At 41.9% G+C, this 23563-nt stretch overlaps 2 protein-coding genes across 2 annotated transcripts in view; one reads left to right on the plus strand and one right to left on the minus strand.

Moving 5' to 3' along the window:
* The window catches only part of LOXL2 (lysyl oxidase like 2), an 836537-nt gene that overhangs the window by 724273 nt on the left and 88701 nt on the right, over positions 1-23563 (plus strand). The gene's annotated exons all lie outside the window — the stretch shown is intronic.
* R3HCC1 (R3H domain and coiled-coil containing 1) overlaps positions 8445-23563 on the minus strand; it is a 682694-nt gene continuing 667575 nt past the window's right edge. Inside the window, exon 9 of the mRNA XM_044083119.1 lies at positions 8445-9046. The gene's annotated coding sequence lies outside the window, so the exon portion shown is untranslated. The remainder of the gene's footprint in view (positions 9047-23563) is intronic.

Raw genomic sequence — 23563 nt, forward strand, 5'->3', positions numbered from 1 at the left:
TTCAACAATTGGCTAAGCTTCTGGTGTCATTCAAAGGGAATCCAGTATCTGTCTGCCTGGGATGAAATGATCGACAGACCACAATGCTTTGCCAGAGATTGTCTGCATCTGTCGCCCCTGGGATTCAGGTTACTGGCAAAGGCTCTTGCCACCCCTATAGTGTCTTTTTTTAGGCAAAGTTCAAAGGACAAAAGCACCACCCTAACAGGTATAAGCATGCAAAATCTGAAGATGATGCTACTCAATGCCAGAAGTCTAAACCTCAAAATGCACTCTCTCGAGGCACTCCTAAAAATGGAGAACATCGATGTCTGTGCAGTAAACTAAGATCTGGTTCAAGGCTCCAGAGAGCACCCCTGCAATACCAGGCTACAACTCTTACCACACTTTTCGGACACCAAACCAGGATCAAAACACTAAAGGTGGAGGAGTGTCCATATTCATCAAGGATATTCACACCACCAGGCTAGTTGCCCAACACAATGCATCTGAAATTCTCCAGGTGCAACTAACACTAGGTAAGACTGTAATCCAAATTGTAGCTTGCTACAGATCCCCCACCATGCCCCAAGATTCTCACTACACCTTTCTAAACATACTGGAAAATATTAATATACAACCAAACACCCTAATACTGGGTGATTTCAACTACCTTGCCATTAACTGGGAAAACTACTCATGTACCAATACCTTTGCCCAACGGTTCTTGGAATTCATAAATTCCAATGCCCTGGATCATCTAATCCATAGTCCCACCAGGGGCTCCAATATCCTAGACCTGGTCATTACCAACATGGGAAATCGATGCTCCACACCTATGGTCACCCCCTCGTTGGTCAGATCAGACCATAAGCTAATCACCCTTAACATCCACATCCCACCCCCAACCCCAGTAAGGAAGCCTCCATAAAAAAACTTCTCCAAAGCCAACTTCATGCTACACAAGTCAGAAGTTACTAACTTCATGACACCCGTGCAGATGGGAACTGAAAGTTCGACTGCTGAGTCCTTCACTAAGGCACTGTACAAGCACATCCACTCATGCATGAATCGTGCCATCCCAAATAGAACCAAGATGCTCTCATCCAAAAAAAGGAAGCCAATCTGGTGGTCCCCTGCCATAAACAAACTTTATAACAAAAGGAAGAAAACTGTTGCAGAAGAGAGGAAAATCCCAGGATGCAAAAACTCCCTTACCAACCTCAGTAAGAAGCTGAGATCCCTCATAAAATCCTCCAAAGCTAGTTATGAAAATAAAATTGCCAAAGATTCCAAAGACAACCACAAGGCATTCTATAACTATGTCAAGAATCTAAATAGCAATGCTCAGATCTGCTCTGAGCTACAACAGAATGGCATTAAATATACTGATCCCAAGGATATTGCCAATATCCTGGCAGATCGATTTAGTGCCAACTTCACCCCCTCTCACCCCCTAAACGGCCTATCTCAATACCGGAAGATTGCCAAATTCCAGTAATAATGGCCACACAGGTAAAAAAAACGCACTCTCCAAAGCTAAGAATACAGCATCCATGGGACCAGATGACATCCAGGGCTGTGTACTACATGAACTACAAAATGAAGTGGCAGTTCACCTAAGTGTCATGTTTAATCATACCCCCACTTCAGGCTTCATGCCCACTGAGTGGCGCACAGCTACAATTATCCCACTCCACAAGGGGGGATCCACCTTGGATCCTGGGAACTACCGCCCCATCAGTCTGACGAGCCTGCTCTGCAAGACCATGGAACGTATTATCATGGAACTTATAAACAAAGACATTGGCAACCTTAAAACACTGGACCCCACCCAGTTTGGGTTCATGAAGGGCCGATCTTGTCTCCTGAACCTGACTGACTTCTTCGAATCAGTCTCCAGAGCCATGGACAAGGGTAAGGCAGTCTACACAGCTCATCTGGACCTCGCCAAGGCCTTTGACACCACCCCCCACTCTGGAATCATAGATAAATTTACTAAGCTGCACATTAATCCCTATGTCACTCGATGGGTTGCTAACTGGCTTACTGACAGAACCCACACTGTAAAAGTAGCTGACTCCAAATCCAGCTCCAGACAAGTCACAAGTGGAGTACCTCAGGGTTCAGTCCTGGGACCTCTTCTTGTTTGGCATCTACTTCTCTGAAGTACAGGTCAAAACCTAAGGGACTCTGGCTAACAAAGTTTGCAGATGACTGCAAACTGGGAGCCATTATTGAATCCCCAAATTATGTCTATACTCTACAAAAGGGCCTTACAGAAACAGATGCTTGGTGCCAGAGCCATGGGCTCAAGCTCAATGCCAAGAAATGTATAGTTATCCCCTATGGGAAAAAACATGTACTCGTGAATTACCACATAGGTGGCAATACACTAAACACCAAAAATGTGATAAGAGACTTAGGGACCCAGGTGGACAGTGGTCTCACCTTCAATAACCACATCGCCACAACAGTCAGGAAATCCTTCTATGTGGCACACCTCATCACAAAGGGCTTTTCATCCAGAAAAAAGGAGGTCATTGTCCCACTGTACTCATCCCTCATTAGACCCATTATAGAATAAAATGTCCTATTTGGTATGTACCTCTTAAGACATCTGCAACAACTGAAAAGGCCGCAGAAATACCTCACTAAAAGAATCACAGGCCTAAAGCAGATGCCCTATGCTGACCTCCTTAAAAAACTCCAGCTATACTCCGCATATCGTCTACTCTGAGGCGATCTCTGCTTAACATACAAGGCCATGTCAAACCCAGAGCTGTTGGACATGCTACATTTAAAGAAATCCCAATCCATCAGAGCCACACGCTCCAGGGATCTAAACCTTGTCATCACAATAACCAAAACATGCTGGAGGGATAGGTTCCTGACCCAGAGACTCCCCAGACACTGGAATAGACCGCCCATACATGTCAAGCAGACCACCTCTTTGGCCCTCTTCAAAAGGAACCTTGATGATTGGATGGGAGAAAGAAAATTCACCCCAGGGATCATGTCAGTCACCCTGCTAGGCAGGGGTCCAGGGAAGTAAATAGTGTGGGAAGAAACAGCCAGGGAATTGTTATGGCTAGGCTTGTATAGGCCCTAGGGCCTTTAGCCTAGTACCAACCTATGAACTAGTGACTTCCCCTGCTACTGGTGAACTCACCATGGATTCCCTTAGACCCATTTGCAGCACTGAGTATCCCTTTCCTGTACAGTGATGCTTGGGTCTATATTACATAATCGAGGAAACACTTCTTCGGATATGTAATAATCGACACCAAAAGACCGAAATCCCAAAACCGCGAATGGCCACCTCTGCAAATTTTTTCCTAGGGAAGAAATTCAGTTGGCCATTCCTGGGATTTACCCTTTTCCCCACTGTAGAGCAATCTCGGAGTTGGTATACTTAGTTAGTGGGGGGCAAGGCCCTCCACTTAAATTAGATTTGAAGTGTGTGTGTTGTGTTTACGGCCAACAAAGTTTTTCCCTAGGAAAAAAATTGCAGACGTGGCCATTTGCAGTTTTGGGATTTTAGTCTTTGGTGTCGATTATTACATATTCAAAGAAGTGTCTCTTCTATTATGTAATATAGACCTGTGATGCCCTGCTTGCTAGGTATAGGTCTCCCTTTTCTCCCCCACTCATCTGCAATATTACATTTTTTATCTGCTAACCATATTCTCATGTCCTCAGGCAAAGTGCTTAGGGCTTGTTCCCTCACCGAAAGGTCTGCCAGTCCTTCAAAAGTTGTGACCTGACACCCACTCACCTAGCTATGAAAATAAGTGCTTAACTCAGCAATATATTCTCACACACTTTCATCTGCCTTGCCTCTATGCTCACAAAACTTTTTTCTGTAAACTTCAGGTGTTAACTTAAAACACTCTAATAAACAATTTTTAACAGTATTAATCAGTATCAGACAATATAGAAAAAGCATTTACAGCTTTACCATGGAGTGAGGGGGTCAGGAATCGTACCCAGAGCCCTTGGTCAACATTACACTGTTTACATACCCTTTCAAACATATGAACAAAGCTATCAAAATTATCACCCTCTATAAGTTGTGGAAGAAATTTACTGACCTTTGTTGCTTCTGGGGTTCAGTTATTCCCTTCCCCATGACCCTTGCAAAGAGTCAGCATTTCCTATTCATGCTGCCTCTGCCTCTCATTTTATTCAGCCTCTAAACATCTGTCTCTCATTTACTTTGGCCTCCAGATGTCTTAGTCTCCCTGCTGATTCTAATTCCATTTGTTTCTGTTTCTCCTTTTCTTCAGCCTCCAAATGCTGCAGTCTCTCTGCTGATTCTATTTCCAAATGTTTGGCCTCCAGTTCAAGTCTCTAACTCCAGATGGAGTTTTAAGTCCTCCGAGGCAAGGTTGAACTGTCCATTTTCTGAGAGTTGTACATCCCCAAGGCCAGTCTGGTTGTCCTCCTGGTTACTGGTCTGTGATGCAGCTGTGACTAAGGCTGCAATCATTTCTGCATTAGTCAGGTTGGCATGCATCAGTCCTTTGGCTTGGCACATCTCAGCCAACTGGCTTCTTGTCAGCTTGCCATACTCTGCTGCTGACATCCTTGCCTGCTCTCCCTGGCTAACTAAGCTAACACAAAATAAATAAACCTACTGTGATATGAAACTCTGAATGTCTATCATGTGGCTGCTTGAGAGTACAAACACCTTCTTTAGTGACCACTGTTTACAAGCTACAGGAGTTCAATGTCCACACCACCGAGTCCCAATATGTGGATATCCCACCACTGCCAACCAATAAGTGTGATGTAGTGATCCCACCACTGCCAACCAATAAATGTGATGCCCCACCACTGGACCAGTAATCAGAGCCTCAATCCTCAACAGTGGAGGACGTACTCTGACAGGATGACAAGGTTACACACACAATGTTCCCAGATGCAGCTTTATGCATCAAGTACAGTTTCCCTTAAGAGCAGACAGAGACCACAGTCAGTCCGGGGATGATTTCTCCCTCTTTCTCCAGATCTTCAATAAGACTCCCCACTGGCACAGCTATAGAGTTGTGATCACACACACACACACACACACACACACACACACACACACACACACACACACACACACACACACACACACACACACCTGGGAAAGGCTGGCACAGGTTTACTAGCTGTTCCTCCTTTTGCCTAGACTATAAGGTAGTTATCACTGCCACCAGCCAAACTCCTTATCAGCTACTTTAAGACCCTTAATAAAGGGTGTCCAATCTTACTGTGCAATATTAATATTAACACAAATGGTAGTTTGACCAAGAGCAACAGTATTAGAAGTGGCCCACACAATGTCACCAAATAAATATGCAAGTACTCTCAAAACTTAAGTATGTCTAGACAGATCAGCCACAATGAAAGGTTTAACTATAATAATAATTAATAAAATAACCAGAAAATATTCAGTATATATTCACAGTGACATCAGAGTTCAAATCCACAGGAAATACTGAAAACAACATTGCAGGACAGTCTCCAATAAATAAAGAAAAATATCTAAACTGAGCTTTACTATATTCCTAAGAGAATTACTATACCCTAGTTAACCTAAGAGCAAGACAGATGTGGCGAATAGTTCCTGTTGTTGTTGTCAGGTCCAAGACAGAATACAGAATGCTCTGTCTCACCAACACACTTTTTAAATTAATATCTCAAATATTACTGCTGGGATAGCTTGCAGAATTACATCATTTCTTGTCATCTGACTCTATCCCCAGGTGAAACCCCCCCACTGCTGGAAGCTAGCAGTATTTAGCATCTACCTGTGAAAATACATAGACGCAGATCTTTGGCAGATGCTGAAGTCATAAAACAATTGCATTCCTTCACAATTCAAAACTAGTAATTATTTCACCTTACAGACAATACAGAAAACTCCCTAGTACAGACATTCTGGCTTTAGCTGCCATAAAGTAATTTAATGTCAGCTATTTTTCTGAAATTAACCTCCTGTATTCCAGCTTCCACTGTTAAAATATATACATTCAAACAGTTACAATAGTGCATGTACATTTCTGTTCTCTTCCAGTAAGGCACACTGTGGTTTAATAGCAAAATACAAAACTTAAAAAAAAACATACATAACCTCGAATGGAAACTTTGAATGGCTTTATATTAAGTGGGCATAAATGTAGAATTTGTTGAACTAATTCAGCAGATTCGACATTTATGTCGAATATCAAACGTGATGTCAGTGCAGGTGCAAAGGTAAGTTAAACTCCTACACTGTCATTCCCATTTTAGCAGGGAGGCTGTGCCCCCCCCCCACCCTCTGCAAACTACATATTCCAACTCTGAGAAAACTATATATTCCAACTCCGAGATAGCACTACAGTGAGGAAAGCGAAACATTTCCCAATCCACACTGATCTCCACACACGAGTACATATCAGCAAATGCACTCCCGCTCTCATAACGTTCAGCAACATGGAAATCTGCCAACTGCTGTTCATCATTTCCATGTTCGTTTAACCTCCTTTCAACATTTTGATAGTAAACTCACACTGTTGCTATATTTCAAGCATTTTGCAAAAACATTTTCAACACACACATCTGTACCAACAGTTTGATACATACATGACATACAGTTCTAATACATTTGTAACACAAGCGTCTTATACAAATCATGTTGCTATTCACAACTGACATATAATTATTTAAAAAATTCCAGATAGCTGGGCTGGCAGTATCTTTGTAACACTTACCTTCTCTAGTCAGGTTTTAAATACCAGCAATGATGTTTGATAACAAGAAAAATGTATTGCATGATAATACAAGTTCACCGGACAGCTGCAGAGATTCTGTTATATACATTTCCTTTATCTGGCAACAGAGGGTAAAGACTGCTTACAATCACATCTCCTCTATCTTAGAAATCAGAAAGACACAGAAGTGGTGACCGGAAAGGAACATAGAGCTTACAGATGTATATTAATGGCAATGTGTGCTGATCCACGGCTGCTTAAATGCTTCACAGAATACCCAGCAACTGGGAAAAAATGACAGCTGACCCTGCTCTGCATTATCAAGGATCACACAGCAACTAAAAAAGAAAACAAACTGTTACTTCTCTCCCCTGGCATCTGCTGAAACTGGGCTCCTCCCCAGTCATCAAATGTCAATGAATTGAGAGTTGACCCTGCTCTGTGGTAGACAGTTGATAAATCTCTGACTGTGACTCAGAGGCACAAAGTTTGAATAGTGGCTCAGGTGCTGAATGGTGATGGAGAGGAGAAGGATGTATATAAATGGGTAACAGTGGCGTATCCATTCTAGGGGGAGGGAGAGGTGGTTCTGGTTGCTTGACTGCTATCATGCAACTACAGGCATACAGGACTGGGGATAAGAGATTGGTAATTTCAAGGTGGTGAAGGTAGCCTCCATAGTGTAAATATGGAAGAATATACACGCAGCAGCTAGAAGGTGGGCGATAGCCTGTGGCGATGTTGGTGCTCACACCAGCCACCACTACCACCAAATGGGATTCAAGTCTTCATTAGAAACATGCTGACTGCTAGAATGCCAGCAAAGGAACATGCAAACTCCACAACTGCCTGTGCAACAGCATGTCCAGTATGCTTTCAGCCTTCTGCTGGGAACTCCATTATAGTGGAGGGAGTGGATGAGATGGAGAGCCACAGGCTGGGGCTTGATGATCAATAGGGAATAGAGCAAAAAAAGAAGAAGGAAAAAAAAAACTTAACCAAGGCACAATGTGGTTATAGTATTTTATAAAGAAACGTTTGTACAGGTAAGGCAGCTTACCTCAAGTGGGATTTAAATTTAATACAGGACTACTTGTTTGACATGTGCATTTAGCTGTATTTCTCTGAAGAAAAAAATGGGATACCCTTTAATAAATCTGTTGGGAGGCAGTTTGTGTAATGTTAACTGGTTGGCACTTTTTGTAGAAGATGAACCTATTTCTTGCACATGTTCAGTGATATGGTACTTGATTAAGTGATACAAATTTGAGGGTGTTTCTTAATGCCAAGTGACAACAATTTCTTCTGGGAGGCAGACTATAGAGCCCATTACTTAACCTACTCACACCTATGGAGCTAATCATGTTACATTCAGAGCACTGCTGCTGTGGACTGTATCCAAAGTACTGGGAATATAATACATCAGAGGCACATGACATGCAAAAACTGTGGAAACAACGTACCTTAACTGTAGTACTGAATCAGTGGAATTCACTACTGCAGCTTAAAGGTGAAAACACTTTTCACTGAACTAGTAAAGTAAAAAGCACTTTTGTCACACTTAAGGATTTTCCTTTTCAGAGTTTCTGGTGATTGCCTGTCAACACAGAGGTCTTGTGTGTCATTAGTGCAACTATTACTAGGCAACAGAATTAATTTACATCATTAAGCAAAGTAGCTGCATTGTAATTGTGATAAAGTATACTATTAAAGACTCTGATCCCATGATGAAACCAGGCATTTATTACAAATAAAAGTATAGTTGAACACTTGGTACAACAACACAAGCTCCAATAACAAATTCTTTCCAAACAGGGATACCTGCAATTTCTAGCTCGTACCTAAAAAACATTATTCTACCAGAGAACACTAGCTTCATTTTATATACATGAGTATGGCAGTTTCATATTTAATGTGTCCTCCAATGGTACAAAAAAGTAGAGTGAACCACAAACAGTGGTCAGGAATACTCTGGCCTTAACCCCTGACAAGCTGCCCACTGCAATCATTTTTGATTTTACACCTGGCCTCAGGTCCATGCAAACACAAGTCCATCATGATAGGATTCAGAAAGCTTCAGGGGAGTAATTCTCCTTCAGAATGGAGACTTCTGGTGGCACAGAGACCTGGGCCTAAAAAAAACAAGTTACCACACACAACTATAAAACAATATAATACAAATGCTTATTTTACAATCTGTTTCCCTCGCAGTATGCTGGAAAAAAGCTTATCTGGTATCTTATACTGACTATTTAAGTTACAATTAAAACAAAAATGCAACAACATTCTTCTAATGAAGTTCAAAGGCTTCATAAATCTTTCACCTGCAATAGAAAAAAAAAAAAACAGTATTAATTTTTCAAACTTTTAACAAAGAAGAGTTTAGCTGGCAATTTCAACATACAAGTAAACTAGCACTATAAGACTAAATAAGGATTTGTCACTATAATCACAACATAAGCCAAACTGCACTACACTACGAAAATGATTAACAGCAAATGCAGAAAAAAGCCATCTCCCACTGAAAGCTAGCTGACCACAATTGTGAACTGTTAACGGTTTAATTCAGTTAAGAACTCTGCAATACCTCTTCATGCAACACTAAGCCATCATGTCTTTCATAATCCTATTTTGTATCTATAAACTTAACCCAAAGCAGCATCTACAATAAGCACATTTTTGCCATCATTACTAACAACTATAAAGCGGCACAAGGCAGGGGATAAGCCACCCCAATCCCTTTTTGAAGGCTATATCTAGAAGCCTTTATGCTGTCACAGCAGATCATGATACTATTATACCACATGACTCCTTGTGCAAAATCTTTAATACACAGCTAATTTCTTGCTGCATTTTGCTCTGTATGAGAAACATTAGTTTAACAGAAAGAGTTCAGACATGCAGTATATTTTAAGCTTTAAGCCAGTTATGGAGGTGTACTGTCTTTTCCAGCATTGGCCAACTCACTGACTGACAACTTGTCAAGAAGCGTTGTCAAAACCTTGCTATGAATGCAACTCTATTAACCGTATTCTTGACAACTGTCCCCCTCTCCTGTTCATTAGAAATGTGTGTACAATACAAGCAGATTTTAAATATAAGAGAACACCAAAATCATCAACCAGATATACATATTACATAAACTACAAATGTCTCTTCCACATACACTCCAAGCGGGCAAACAAATAAAGCACTATCAACATCTGTGCATAAATTAGCAAGTGAATCTTGTTAACTTCCCAGCTTGTCCTTGTCAGCTGACACAGCAAATTGTTGAAAACATAAATATGGAGGCATTATTATGTATATGTTAAGAAACCATCTCAGCACATGCAATACCTGAAAACAAAAAAATGTTTCAATGGGCAAGCCCCACCCTGCATCCCCACATTCCTTGCTAATTATATACAGTAACTCCAAGAATTGGGTTTGGGGAATATTCCATCTCACACACCTGTCCGCCATCTGTTTAGTCAAACAAACACAATTTTAACAAAAAACATTCCAATTTTTTTTTTATACACATACACACACACCTCAACTTTACCTCATTTTGAGACTTAAAAGTTTGCTCTTCCACACTGAAAGGGTTGGTTTGTATCTCATTCACTGTTAAAGATTTTTTAATAAAATCCCTAAATAATACTGAATCATGTTAATTCAATTGTTTTTGTAATTAAGGAATAACTAATTTTAAACATGCTGCGAACTTCCCAGTAGAAAATGTTAACAAGTATCATGCATTTCACCCATAAGATTTAAATTAAAAATAGGCAGTATTTTCACATTGTAGAAAGTGAAGGTTGAGAGCTTTGTGTGTATATACACAAAAGTATACTAAGCAAACAAACAAAAAAACTTCCTGTAAATGCTAAAAGAATCAACAACCAGCTTCTCCATTTATATATACACTTTCCCAACTAGTCCATGCATACTCATTTACAAACTAAAAGAATTTCACATACACCCCTAGCTCATGCATGAATTGAAAAACAAGTATTTCCAGGTTCACAGTAACTCCATCCATAAATAAAACAAAAGTTTATGTCCTTACCATGTAAGATCTTCATGGCCCATTTATGTCCACTTCAGAGTAGGACTGGTTGCCCCAGGCACCTCTAATCCAGCATCTTTAGGCTTTACACAAAGCTTGAGCTCCCTCTCTTCTTTACATATAGTTTGCTAATGAACACTAATAGATCATCATCTACGTTCCCTATCTAATACCAACTACAAAACTGCCTCCTTTAATGGTCTGTGGTAAAGTAAAAAAACTGGAACTGATTGATGTGGAGGGGACAGAAATCAGTTACAGGAGGGAGGAAGGAGGGTATATTCTAGAGGACAGACACTGGTCTTGAAGATGTAATGTTATGGCAAGTTCATAACTTTTGTATCTTACTTGATCCAAGCCACCCATTTCAAACCAGAAAGCAAAGTGCCCAGCTACAAGTCTGGGGAAGCATGACAGAATACCATGAAGGATGCTCCTGAAGAAAGACACAGATCTTGAGATAACCTGCAGCTTACAGTGACTTGAAAAACTGTCCAGTGGTACCATTGTTGCAGCAGCACAAATGCCATCTACTAACAAGTTTCTTAAGGTACTATCAAACAAAACCAAGGTGCATAAAAACACGAAGTAAGAACAAAAAAAAAAAAATACACAAAAGAAAACAGTGGTAAGCGCTTTCACAACACTCAGTTGAATGTTGCGAAAGCGCTTACCACTGTTTTCTTTTGTTTATTTATTAAAGACGCTATTGTGTGCTACCTTGGTGCAAGTTTCTTAAGGTGGTTGGCACAAATCTGTGTGAGTTCTACTTTACCTAGAAAGTACAGTTGTGTACCTACCATAAATGTAGATGTTTGAGTGTATTCACTGTTGCAGTCATTACAATTGGGTTATCCTGCTGGCAGGCTACCTGCAGTCAGCCTGAATTCCAAAGTCTAGGTCTGGTGTCGGTTGCTGTCGCCTCCTCCCTGACGTCAGTGCGCCAGGGTTATAAAAGATGCAGCCGATGCCATTTTCTACAGTTTTTCTTGCCCCAGATGTCAGGTGCCGCCAAAAGGTTAGGCTAAAAATATGTCAACAAGCATACATGCACTAAGTAACAAGTTTCCTTCATCTACAAGCAAATACACCACATAGGTTATATAGAAATAGAGAAGTACAGATAAGATCCAGCAAAGATAAGGGGATGGTGGGTGGGTGACCTGGACTGCAACAGTGAATACACTCGAACATCTACATTTATGGTAGGTACACAACTGTACTATGTTCATCGTGTTCCACTGTTGCAGTCATTACAATTGGGTTGAATCCCAAAGCTAAAGTTGGGTGGCTGGAACTAAATAGAATTAGGTGCGGCTATGAGGCCCTGCAGAACTGCAGTGGCAAAACCTGCCCTGGATTTGGAGTAGAGAGGTAAGTGGTAGTGCTTTGTAAAAGTATGCACTGAACTCCAGGTTGCAGCCTCTAAAATGTCTTTGGTTGGTACTCCTCTGAGGAAGGCTGCTGCTCTGGTTGAATGTGGCCTAATGCCCTTAGGTACAGATTTGCCATGTTGAGAATAGCAGAGACGAATGCAGTGACCTATCCACTTTGAAATAGTCTGCTTTGAGATGGCCTTTCCTTGTGATCCTGCAGCATATGCTACCAGTAATTGCTCTGTCTTTCTGAAAGCTTTGGTTCTGTCCAAGCAGAAGCGCAGCTGTCTGTGTATGTCCAAAGAATGCAGAAGTTTCTCACCCTTATTCTGTGGGTTTGGATAAAAGGTAGGCAAATGAATAGTCTGGTTGAGGGCCAGACTGGACACTACTTTAGGCATAAAAGTGGGGTTTGTCCTTAGAGAAACCCTATCTGGACTGAAAATGATAAACAAGTTCCACAGCCATGAGTGCCTGTAGCTCTGAGACTCGTCTTGCAGAGGTTATTGATAGGAGCAGAGCTGTTTTCCATGATAAACATTTTATGTCCGCTGTAGCAGCTGGCTCAAAAGGAGGCAGAGTGAGTTTTTCCAAGATATAATTGAGGTCCCATGCAGGCATTGGTGATCTCCTTGGAGGCCGTAAGTTTTTGGCTCCTCCTCCTCAGCCTTAATAAAGGATGAGAAAAAAGAGGTGGTTCTGTATTGTAATGAGTTGATATGGCAGAAGCATTAATCTTAATTGATGAAAAGGATAGGGCCTTTGTCCAGCATCTCATTTAAGTATTGCAAAATCTGAGGGATATTTGGTACAATCATGTCAATTCTTTGTGTTTGGTTCCAAGCACATAATCTCTTCCATTTTTCTGCATAAGATTTTCTGGTACTGGGCCTCCTGGCCTCCATAACCGCTTTAGAGAGAGGTGTGTTTTGAAAAATTACATTATCCGCCATGCTGCCAGATTTAAGGTCCTGAGTTGGCTGTGCAGGATCTGATTGTTTTGTTGGGTCAGTAAGTGAGTAATTTGAGGCAATGCCCATGCTGGGCATTGAGTCAAGTTCCTTAGGATTGGGTACCAGTGCTGGCGGGGCCAGTCTGGGGCAATCAGTATCATTTTTGGCTTCTCTTGTCTGACCTTTAGGAGTACCTTGGGGAGGAGAGGCAGTGGGGGAAAGGAGTATACTGTTAAGTTGTTCCAGCTGAAAGATAGAGCATCCACTTTCCATGCTTGCTTGTGATAAGTCCTTGTGCAGAATCTCTGTAGTTGACAGTTGTGAGGGGAGGCAAATAGATCTATCTCCGGGCATCCCCAATTCCTTGTTATCATGTTGAAGACTTGTGGATCCAATTTCCACTCGTGGGGATCCATGAGGTTTCTGCTTAGTTCGTCTGCCAGAGTATTTATCTTTCCTGGCAGGAATTGTGCTTGCAGATGTACTTGGTAAGTCAGTGCTGTGTCCCACAAAGTCATGGCTAGCCTGCAAAGGGGGTAGGAATGTGTGCCTCCCTGCTTGCTTATGTACCACATGACTGTAGTATTGTCCGTCTTTATCAGTAGTTGTCCTGGATGCAGTATATCCTTGAAGGCTGTCAGGGCATTCTGAACAGCTAGCATCTCTTTTTGATTAATATGTAGATGCATTTGGATTGCGGACCATGAGCCCTGAACACATCTTCCTGCCATGTGGGCCCCCCAAGCGTAATCTGATGCATCTGTGGTCAATGTTTTCCTGGCTGGGGGTACGGTGAATGGCTGCACCTTGTTGTGGTGACAGGCCTTTGCCCACCATTGAAACTCCTGTTATAGGCAGGGAATGAGTGTAATGATTGTTTCCAGGCTGTGGCAATGTTGAGTCCAAACACTTTTTAGATACCATTGTAGTTTCCTCATATGCAGTCTTGCATATGGAATTAGCAGAATGCAGGATGCCATGAAGCCCAAAGCCTGCAGAATTTTTCCTGCAGTTAACTGGATGTTTGTTGCCAACCTTTTGAAATAAGTAGTCAGTTGTCTTTGTTTGTCTGGTGAGATAAGCCATCTGGGCAGTTGTATTTAAGCTTGCATCCAGGAATATTATCTCTTGAGAGGGTACAAGTTTTGATTTCTTTTCATTTACTGTGTACCCTAGGCATGTTAATAACCTTTTTACAAACGCCAGATGCTGTTGTAGTATGTCCTTGTTCTCTGCTTGAATAAGGCAGTCGTTCAAGTGAGGATATATTTGTATTCCTCTTTGTCTGCAAAATACAATTACTGGTGCCAGGCATTTTGTGAAGACCCCGGGCACAGTAGATAAGCCAAAGGGCAGTGCAGAGAATTGGTAGTGCATTGAGCCAGCTATGAATCTGAGGTATCTTCTGCATGATTGTCTGATTGGGACATGCAGGTAAGCCTCTTTTAGGTCTAAAGTTACAAGCCAAGCCTTCTTGCCCAGCATGGGCAGAAGCTGCTGCAAAGTCAACATTTTGAATTTTGGAATATCCAGGTATGTGTTTAGAATAGATAGGTCCAGTATTGGCCTCCAAGTTTTTGTCTTTGCTAGGCACCAAGAAAAGTCTTGAGTAAAATCATTGTCCCTGCTCTTGCTGTGGTACTTGCTGAATGGCCTCCATGTCCATGAGGGATGTAACTTGTTTTTGTGCCTCTGCCCATTGATTTTTTGGCAGGTCTGGCATACCGTTTGGCCTTGGCAGGGTGTGAAAATGGAGCCTGTAACCTTGTGACACTATGTTCAAGACCCATTTGTCCTGGGTGATTAGGTGCTAGTTTTGAGAAAACAGTGGTAGTTTTCCCCCTAAAGGAGCTGCCAGTAGATAAGTGCTTGGCGCTGGCAGGGGGAAGTCATTGGGACTGCTTTCTGTATGGCTGTAAATTGTCTTCTCCGCTTTTGGAGGTAGAAGCACCCCATTGTTTAGACCTGTATGAGCCTTGGGGCTGGGATCTGCCTCTAGGGCGTCTGTATCTGCCTCTTTGTGGCCTGTCTGACACTGGAAAGGACCAATTCTTTGTAGGCCAGTGTCTGCTAAATCGTGGAGGCTGTACCTGTAAGAAATCCTTGACTGTCTGCATAGATTTGGCTTTGTCCTCCATTTCTTCAACACCTCTTCTGCTTTAACACCAAACAAAGTATCATGCTGTAATGGAGCATCTAGTAATTTTGCTTTAACATGATCAGGCAGATTCTGTTCCTTTAACCAAGCATGCCTCCTAATGACAGAGCCCGTAACAGCGGCTCTGCAGGAGGCCTCCAAAGAATCAAAACCACATTGTAAAGTATGCTTTCCAACTTGTTCAGCTGCATGCAATAAATCCTGCATTTCTTTATTTGCTGCACATTCAGAATTTGTCGACATTTTCTGTTTAAGCAGTGACATTATGTATTGCTGATATTTAAGCATATGAAACTGACAATTTAAAGCCCTTATAGCCAAGGTAGCAGAAGTATAAATATTTTTACCCCATCTGTCCAGTGCCCTGGAATCTCGGTCAGAGGGGGTAGGGTTTTTTGCAGTGGAAGCCTTGACCCCCTTGGGACCCTAAGAGATAGTTTCTGGGTCAGCAGCAGGGTTTTTAAAAAGAAATTTGTGGGAGTCTGGAACCCTGTAGTATCTGTCTGGCTTAACAGGAGCTGGAAGTAAGGAGTCTGGAGTCAGACTGGACTCCGAAAATACATCAGCTACAATGTCTAGCACAGGTGGGATAGCAAGGGGCCTGTGCTGAGGCAGTAAAAGAAAGTCTCTGAGCCTTTTCTTAGATTCTGAATAATCTTGGCTCTCCCAGTGGAAATGCTCCCTCATGGTATGCAGTGTTTCCCCAAAAAAATAATCCACAGGAGGAGAAGCTGAGGGGATAGATTCTTCAGCATCAGAATCCTCATAAGGAGGAAGAGAGCATTGCTGATCATAAGAGGAATCAGATGAAATGGAAACTTGATCTGAAGATTCATATTCTATCTCTTGCCTAGGCCTCTTGCTAGGAGGGGGGTGAGAACCCCTGATCAAAGTAATCAGGTCTTCGGCCATTTTGAGCATCTGTTTTTTAGGCATGGAAGCCTGTCCATGGGGCTGTTGTACTTGTTTCTTTGTCTTTAAAGCTGCTTTAGTTTTTGCCTTTGAAGCTGAAGTCGTTTTAACATATAATTGTGTAGGTCTGAAAACGCCCTCAGAAGCCGATGCCTGCTCAGCGGCTCCAGACACATCTGAGGAAATGGTTTCCGAAGGTCCAATACCTTGAGTTTCTGTAGGCCTGGTTGACTCCACGTGGGAATCGGTATCGGCCTGTGGCTCTAAAGTAGAGGTTGTCAGGGCCTGCGAAAGCGCCTCACTGAGAACCGACGACTGGCCTAGAAGAAGCCTCGTCATCTGTTTTGGACTTCGGATGCCTGTCCTTTTCTTTGCGTTTTTTTGTAAACTCCGGTAGTCGGCTGTTCCGACGGCATTATATAATTAAATCATCTGCCAAAGTAATGAAATGCAAAGTCGAACCGACGCTTAATAGTTCGTTGGTTAACTCTAGCACAAAACCGACAACTAGCAACGTCGTGGTCAGGGCCTAGGCAAGGAATACAGTAATAATGAAAATCCTTATGAGGTATTTGCTTCCCACAAGAAATTCAATTATTAACTTTTTCTGACATTGGTCTGGAGCAAGAAAAAAGTTTCCCCAACGGGGTACTTAGCTTTTAATGAAGACTTCAGACCTGAAATTCGAACTTGAAAATCTCAGGAGTCGGCTGACCGGCAATGGCGAACTGCTTTTGCTTCGGGCACCGCGCAGCAAGAAAGACTGAAGAAAATGGCGTTGGCTGCATCTTTTACACCTCTGGCGCACTGACGTCAGGGAGAAGGCGACAGCAACCGACACCGGACCTAGACTTTGGAATTCAGGCTGACTGCGAGTAGCTTGCCAGCAGGATAACCCAATTGTAATGACTGCAACAGTGAAACACGATGAATATTTACCCTATTACTAGAAAACTGCAACAGTAAACAATACAGTCTAACAACCAACAACTTGGCGTATTGACTGAAAATCTAATGGCCCAGTCTGTTTTGAGTAAAAGACAAGAAAAGCTGATCATCCTTTCTGTCATTTTTGGTTCTACGTAAACAGAATCTCAGATGCCTGGGAACATCTTATATTCACTTTTGAAAAGTCAGGAAAGAAAACCAGTAATTTAACTGATTGACTGAAGATATCTGACACTACTTTATACTGGGTTACTTAATAAGGTGACACTGTCCTTATTAAAGTTGGCTTTGAAACAAAGCTTGGGGAAGAAGCATATGAAGATGAAGTGGACTTCTGAGGTATACCGGACTCCGAAAGGGTCTCGTCAGAGGCCTGCGTAGAAAGCGAGTCAGGTTTCAGAGGCTGTAAAAGCACCTCACTGAATTCCGGAGAACTGATGACTTGCTTAGCGTTAGTGTTATCGGAAGGCTTAACCTTGTGTAGCCTGTCTCTATCTTTATGTTTTTTTCTGAATATCAACAGATTGTTGGCTGACGGATGCCATATCAGAATTCGAAGACGGAATACGAAAATAATTGTCTACAAAAAGAGCTCTATGGTGAATGGTTCTCACATTAAAGAGGGCACAGAACTGGCAACAAGAGACGTCGTGATCTGGGCCCAAACAAGTGATGCAGTAAGAATGAAAGTCTCTGTGTGGGATCTGCTTTCCACAGGTGAAACAATTAACTTTTTTGGAGATCGGTTAGAGAAGACATCAAGTTCAATTTAGGCCTTGAAAAAGGCCGTCATCACTTATTTCCAAGCCACTTGCATCAATGGGCACTATACCTCCAGAGTAGATCTCTTGAACAAAGAGGAAGATGACATTGTTCTCTATCTAGAAAACTCCTGTATAGAACAGAAGCTCCCAAGTCCTCCCCTTTGGCTGGCTCAGGTAAAATAGTGACCTCCAGCTACGACATCCAGTGTCTACAGTTGTTTGGTGTTGGGGGAGGTTATCCTGGTCTAGCTGCATTTAAGTAATTTCTCACTATTTTCAAGGATGATGGACTCTCATCTGTTTCTTTTCATGGCCTAACTTCTTTCAGTCTTCTTTCTTCCTTTCTGATCACTGCAGGCAGAACCCCTTTTCCTGACTTCCCTTCTGTTCCTTGAGGGCCAAAGGCCTTACAGTATTATTTTTATTTTTTACCCTCAATAGTAGACTTTGCAATGAACCTCTAAATATTCCATCACAAGGCACACATACTGGGGGGGACATTGTGTCAAGATTAATGGCATTTTTTAAAGCCTGACATCTTTGGCCATCTTGTACCAGACAATCGTAATAACAGAAAAACCTCAACACTCTACACCACACAGTAACTTAAGAAAAAGGCAGCAGACAAGATACAAGTACATAGCAGCAATCCTAATTGACTGTTTCCCTGTAAAGGAAAGTTGTCACACTCTAAATGTGGCCTACTGCAATGGACTGGAAGAGGAAGCAGGGCAGGAAAACATTTCTGAAGGAAAAAACAGCCATCTTTACTAACAAGGATTATCCAACTACTTAATGAGTTATACTTATTACTCATATAAATTCACCACAAATAAGCCCAAAAGGACGACTGCCATGGGATACTTTGTGTCAGCAAATGAAATCTGGATTGAACAGGGAAGTCAGGTGCATTGTGAGAGTGAAGGGATAGGATTTAAAGCTATGAAAGCATGTCAGTGCTGCATAAATGCCATCTACAATAATGGGTTCTAGTGTTCAAAATGGACATACAGGATCATACAAGATTAATCTGCTAATGCTTACACTCAAAAGTGTACTGCCTCAGCTTGTAATTTGTAATAGAGAAAAAAAAGAATCCTGCTTAAAAATACAAATTTCCCAGCTATGACAAACTATTATTTTATTTATTATATACGTACACAATGTAATATATACATCAAGAAAAAAACTGGAACTGGTATGGCAAATGAGTGAAAAATTTACTTAAAATTTCAAGCAACACTCCACAGGAATGAAACAAAGATAAAACATCAACAAACTAGAGGGAAATTGTAATTTAAAGCTTTTGTTCTTTGTTAGAATTTTATCAGAACTAAGAATATGCCCCTTGCTTAACATTTAAATATGTTACTAACAAATTATGTCATGATTTAACAAAATTACATCAATTCCCTTTCCACAGGATGTTACATCACCAATAATATATTTTTACACTTGTGTAATTCACATTTAAAAGTTAAAACACCTTATATACATATAGAAAAAAATGTACTGGTGTAAATAATTATATAACCTTTGTGCCCTTAATAGACAACTTAAGGTTAACAGACTCAATGAGTCCGATTAAACTACAGCTAATGCTATTTGCCATTTGACTTCCTTGCATTCTAAAATGTTTGTATCACCATTAAAAATTTTCCTAACAACAAAATGTAACACATAAAAGTGAAACTTCTTAAAGTTGTTATAATTGGTAACAAGTTATGCAAACACATTACTGTAATCTTTGTTTTCAATATAGCCTCGTCTGAGCTGGGGGTTGCTCAAGAAAGGATCATGCTGTGATTTACTATTGGCAGACTAGTTTAAAATTGTTTCATTTCACCTGTATATAAGCCTCACATTTGTTCGTAGCTGTGCAGCAAGAGTTAGAGGTGCCTTGTACAGATGCCAGGTTCCCTGCAGCTCTGTAAGCAACACAGCTGTGCCTTGAGAAATGATCTCATCAGTCTCTATCCACCTCTGGCTCAGACAAGCTACGGGAAGAACTGAAGGAGGAGGATGTAGAAGGTGGACTGGACACTGGCTTGGGTGAGGCCTCCTTGGGAGGAGGGCTCCGAGCCAAAACACCCAGCTCTGAGAAGACGGTCGCAGCATGGAGAACCGAGGTCCACAATCACTGGATCCAATGGTTTTGATGCTTTTCTAGGCGGCTCCAAGGGAGGAGCGCTCAGAGGGATGCATCCTGTGTTCCCTAGCCCACATGGACTTTCTAATGGAGATTTGAGCCCCTGAAGTGGAGGGTGTGGACTGAGAGGAAGGGGAAAATAGCCCTTCAATACCAACTTGTTGTGTCGTCTGCAAGAGCTCATGGATTAAAACCACCACATATTTCGCAAGAACTGTCTAGGTGAGCAGGGCCTAGAGACAGTAAACTCACACCCAGTGGGCAGCAGACAAGGGAATCTAAATCTTCTTCTATTCCAGTGACCTTCCAGAACTTTTCACATTTTCTAAAAGATTCTTCCTACAGTCCTAGACATCTGATTCCTTAAAATGTCCCAGTAATTTACCATGTATCATCATTGCTAATTGATAACTCTAAATTCTACCCTAGTAACCTCACCTATACTGGTGATAACTACGTCAAAGATGCTCATGCTTAGCTCTGAGTTCTACCAATTGTGCATTTACCCCTTACTTCTGGCACCAGCACAAATTTCACTACTGGAAAATGATACATTTATATGAATGAAAACAAGCCATATTGGCATATGTTCAGTTGCAGATGCCCAAGTCTGATGTTCTAAGTGGACCTTTTCTTATTCCACTTGACTCGAAGTCTTACCCTCCCAGATAAAATCTTTCAACTCTTTATTAATTGCTTTTCACAACTTCTCCTTTAGTTGATAAAAATATGCCTGACCTGTGTATAAAACTAAAAGGACTACAAACATTTGCACTGCTTGTATCTTGTAGGTTCATAGGTAAGTACTAGGCTATCTGCCCGAGGGCATATATAAGCCTAGCGTTGGCTTTTGCCACCCCCTTAGATTAGTTCCCTGTGCCTCGGTCCAGCAGAGCCATTAGTTCCCTGTGCCTCTGTCCAGCAGAGCCACTGCAGTGATCCCCGGGGAAAATTTTCTGTTTCCCATCCACTCGTCAACGATTCTCTTGAAGAGTGTTAGTGAGGGGCTTTGCCTAATGTAGATTGGAATCCTGTTCCAAAACATGGGGAGTCTCTGGGACAGGAATCTATCCCTCCAGCACATCCTATTTATTGTTGTGGTGAGGTTTAGATCCCTAGAGCTACCCATAACCATAAGACAGAGCTTCCAATTTCTTAGTTTTTGCATTATTTTTGTTTAGTTTCTTCCAACATATACTTAGCTGCCATTAATAGAATCATTTTTAATCCATACTCCTAAGTAATTCATTTTATCATGTTTCCATAAACATGGATATTGCTGAACCGAGCTGTGTGGGCACTTAGTTTACAACTGTTGCCTTTGTTTTATCTTCATTAATTTTGTATCCTGAAAAGACTTGAAATGATCTCAGAATGTACAACACTGAAATGTCCTTTTCTGTTTTTATCAGGTGTAAAAAATCATCTGCAAATAAATCCAACTTTTCTTGACAACCCTGCCAATTATTTATTTATTTATTTCGCATTTGTTAACCAGGTTGTTCCAGCTGGGTAAGAATTTACCCTTTTTCAGTGGAGACCCGAGGGGAAAAGCCTTATATCCTTGACTATCTGACTTCCTTATTTTCTTTGTCAGTGGCTCTAAATATAATGCAGGTAAAGGGGAAAGATGACACCCCTGTCTGGTTCCTCTGCTCAAACAGAAATTATCAAAGAGGACCCCCCCCCATTTTAATTTTCGTCTCCGATACCTCATTTATCAACCTTATCAATGTTATAATTTTATCAGGGAATGCAAATGCTTCCATTGTCCTACTCATAAAATCCCAGCTTACTTCTGTTGAATGCCTTCTCTGCAGCAAGACCCCCCCCCCCCCAAATAAGAGTGTTGTTTTTGTATATTCTTCTTCCCTCTGGATCATCACTGGTGTCCTTGTATTCATACATTGCAGTATTCATAGGTTCATAGGTTCATACTAGGCTATCTGCTCTAGGGCATTTATAAGCCTAGAGTGTGTTTGGCTTTCGCCACCCATTTTAAATTAATTTTGCTATGCCCTTTTTCGAGGTTAGTATACTGTGCCTCTGTCTAACAGTGACACAGAAGTGATACCCAAGGTAAACCTACAATCTCCCATCCACTCATCAAGATTCCTCTTGAAGAGTCAATGAGGGACTCTGCCTAACCTGGACTGGGATTTTATTCCAGAGTGAAGGGAGCCTCTGGGTTATGAATCTGGCCCTCCAGCATGTCCTATTTATTTCAGTGCTGAGGTTCAAGTCTCTCGAGAGCGTAGCTCGATGGGATTTGGATTTTCTGAGGTGCAGCATGTCCATTAATTCCGGGTTGGACATGGCTTTATACGTCAGGCACAGATCACCTCTTAGCAGGCAGTATGCCACTGAGTAGAGCTGGAGTTTCTTTAACCGGACAGCATATGGCATCTGTTTGAGCCCTTTGATCCTCTTGGTGAGGTACTTTTGGGGTCTTTCCAGTTGCTGCAGGTGTCTGGTAAGGTACATCCCAAAAGGGGCATTGTACTCAATTATGGGCCTGATGAGGGATGAATAAAGAGGCACGATGACCTCCCCTGATCTGGATGTGAATCCCTTCATGATTAGGTGGGCTAATAAAATGTTTTTCTAACTACTTTGGCCACGTGGTTGTCAAATGAGAGATTGCTATCAACTTGGGTCCCCAGGTCCCTAATTACTTCTTCTGTACTTAATGGATTACCACCTATGTGGTAATTTGTGGGCACTTTGTTTTTGCCAAAGGGGATGACTATACACTTTGTGCCATTTAGCTTGAGGCCATGGCTCTGGCACCAGTTGTCTGTTTCTATGAGGCCCTTTTGGAAGATGCTTGTGTCGGCTGGAGAGTCTATTATGGCGCCCAGTTTGCAGTCATCTGTGAACTTGGTCAGCCACAGTCCTTCCGTGTTGGCCTGTACCTCCGAGAAATATATACCGAACAAGAGAGGTCCCAGGACTGAGCCTTGTGGGACGCCACTTGTAACTGGTTTGGAGTCTGACATGGCTCCAGCAATTCTAACCATGTGGGTTCTGTCCTTGAGCCAATTTGCAACCCATCTAGTGACATAGGGGTTTATATTTAAGCTGGTGAGCTTATCTAGAATGCCCGAGTGGGGTATTGTTATCGAAGGCTTTTGCGAAGTCCAGGTAGGCTGTGTGGACCACCTTCCCCTCGTCAATGGCCTTGGTGACTGTTTCAAAGAAATCAACCAGGTTTAAGAGGCATGATCTGCCCTTAACAAAGCCGAACTGGGTAGGATCCAGTGTCTGTAGGTCCCCAATATCTTTATTTATGAGGTCCATGATGATCCTTTCCATAGCTTTGCAGACCAAGCTAGTCAGGCTTATGGGGCGATAGTTTCCAGGATCTGTTGAGGCACCACCTTTGTGGAGAGGGACCACTGTTGCTGTACGCCACTCTTTGGGTACATATCCTGTAGTAATGCTGAGATTGAACAGTAGTTTTATGTTTGGGTTTAGCTCTTCTTGGAGTTCATGTAGGACGCAGCCCGGGACACCGTCTGGTCCCA

This window comes from Protopterus annectens, chromosome 9.part0 (assembly GCF_019279795.1).
Source record: "Protopterus annectens isolate FY-2018-M chromosome 9.part0, PAN1.0, whole genome shotgun sequence".
Taxonomy (NCBI): domain Eukaryota; kingdom Metazoa; phylum Chordata; order Ceratodontiformes; family Protopteridae; genus Protopterus; species Protopterus annectens.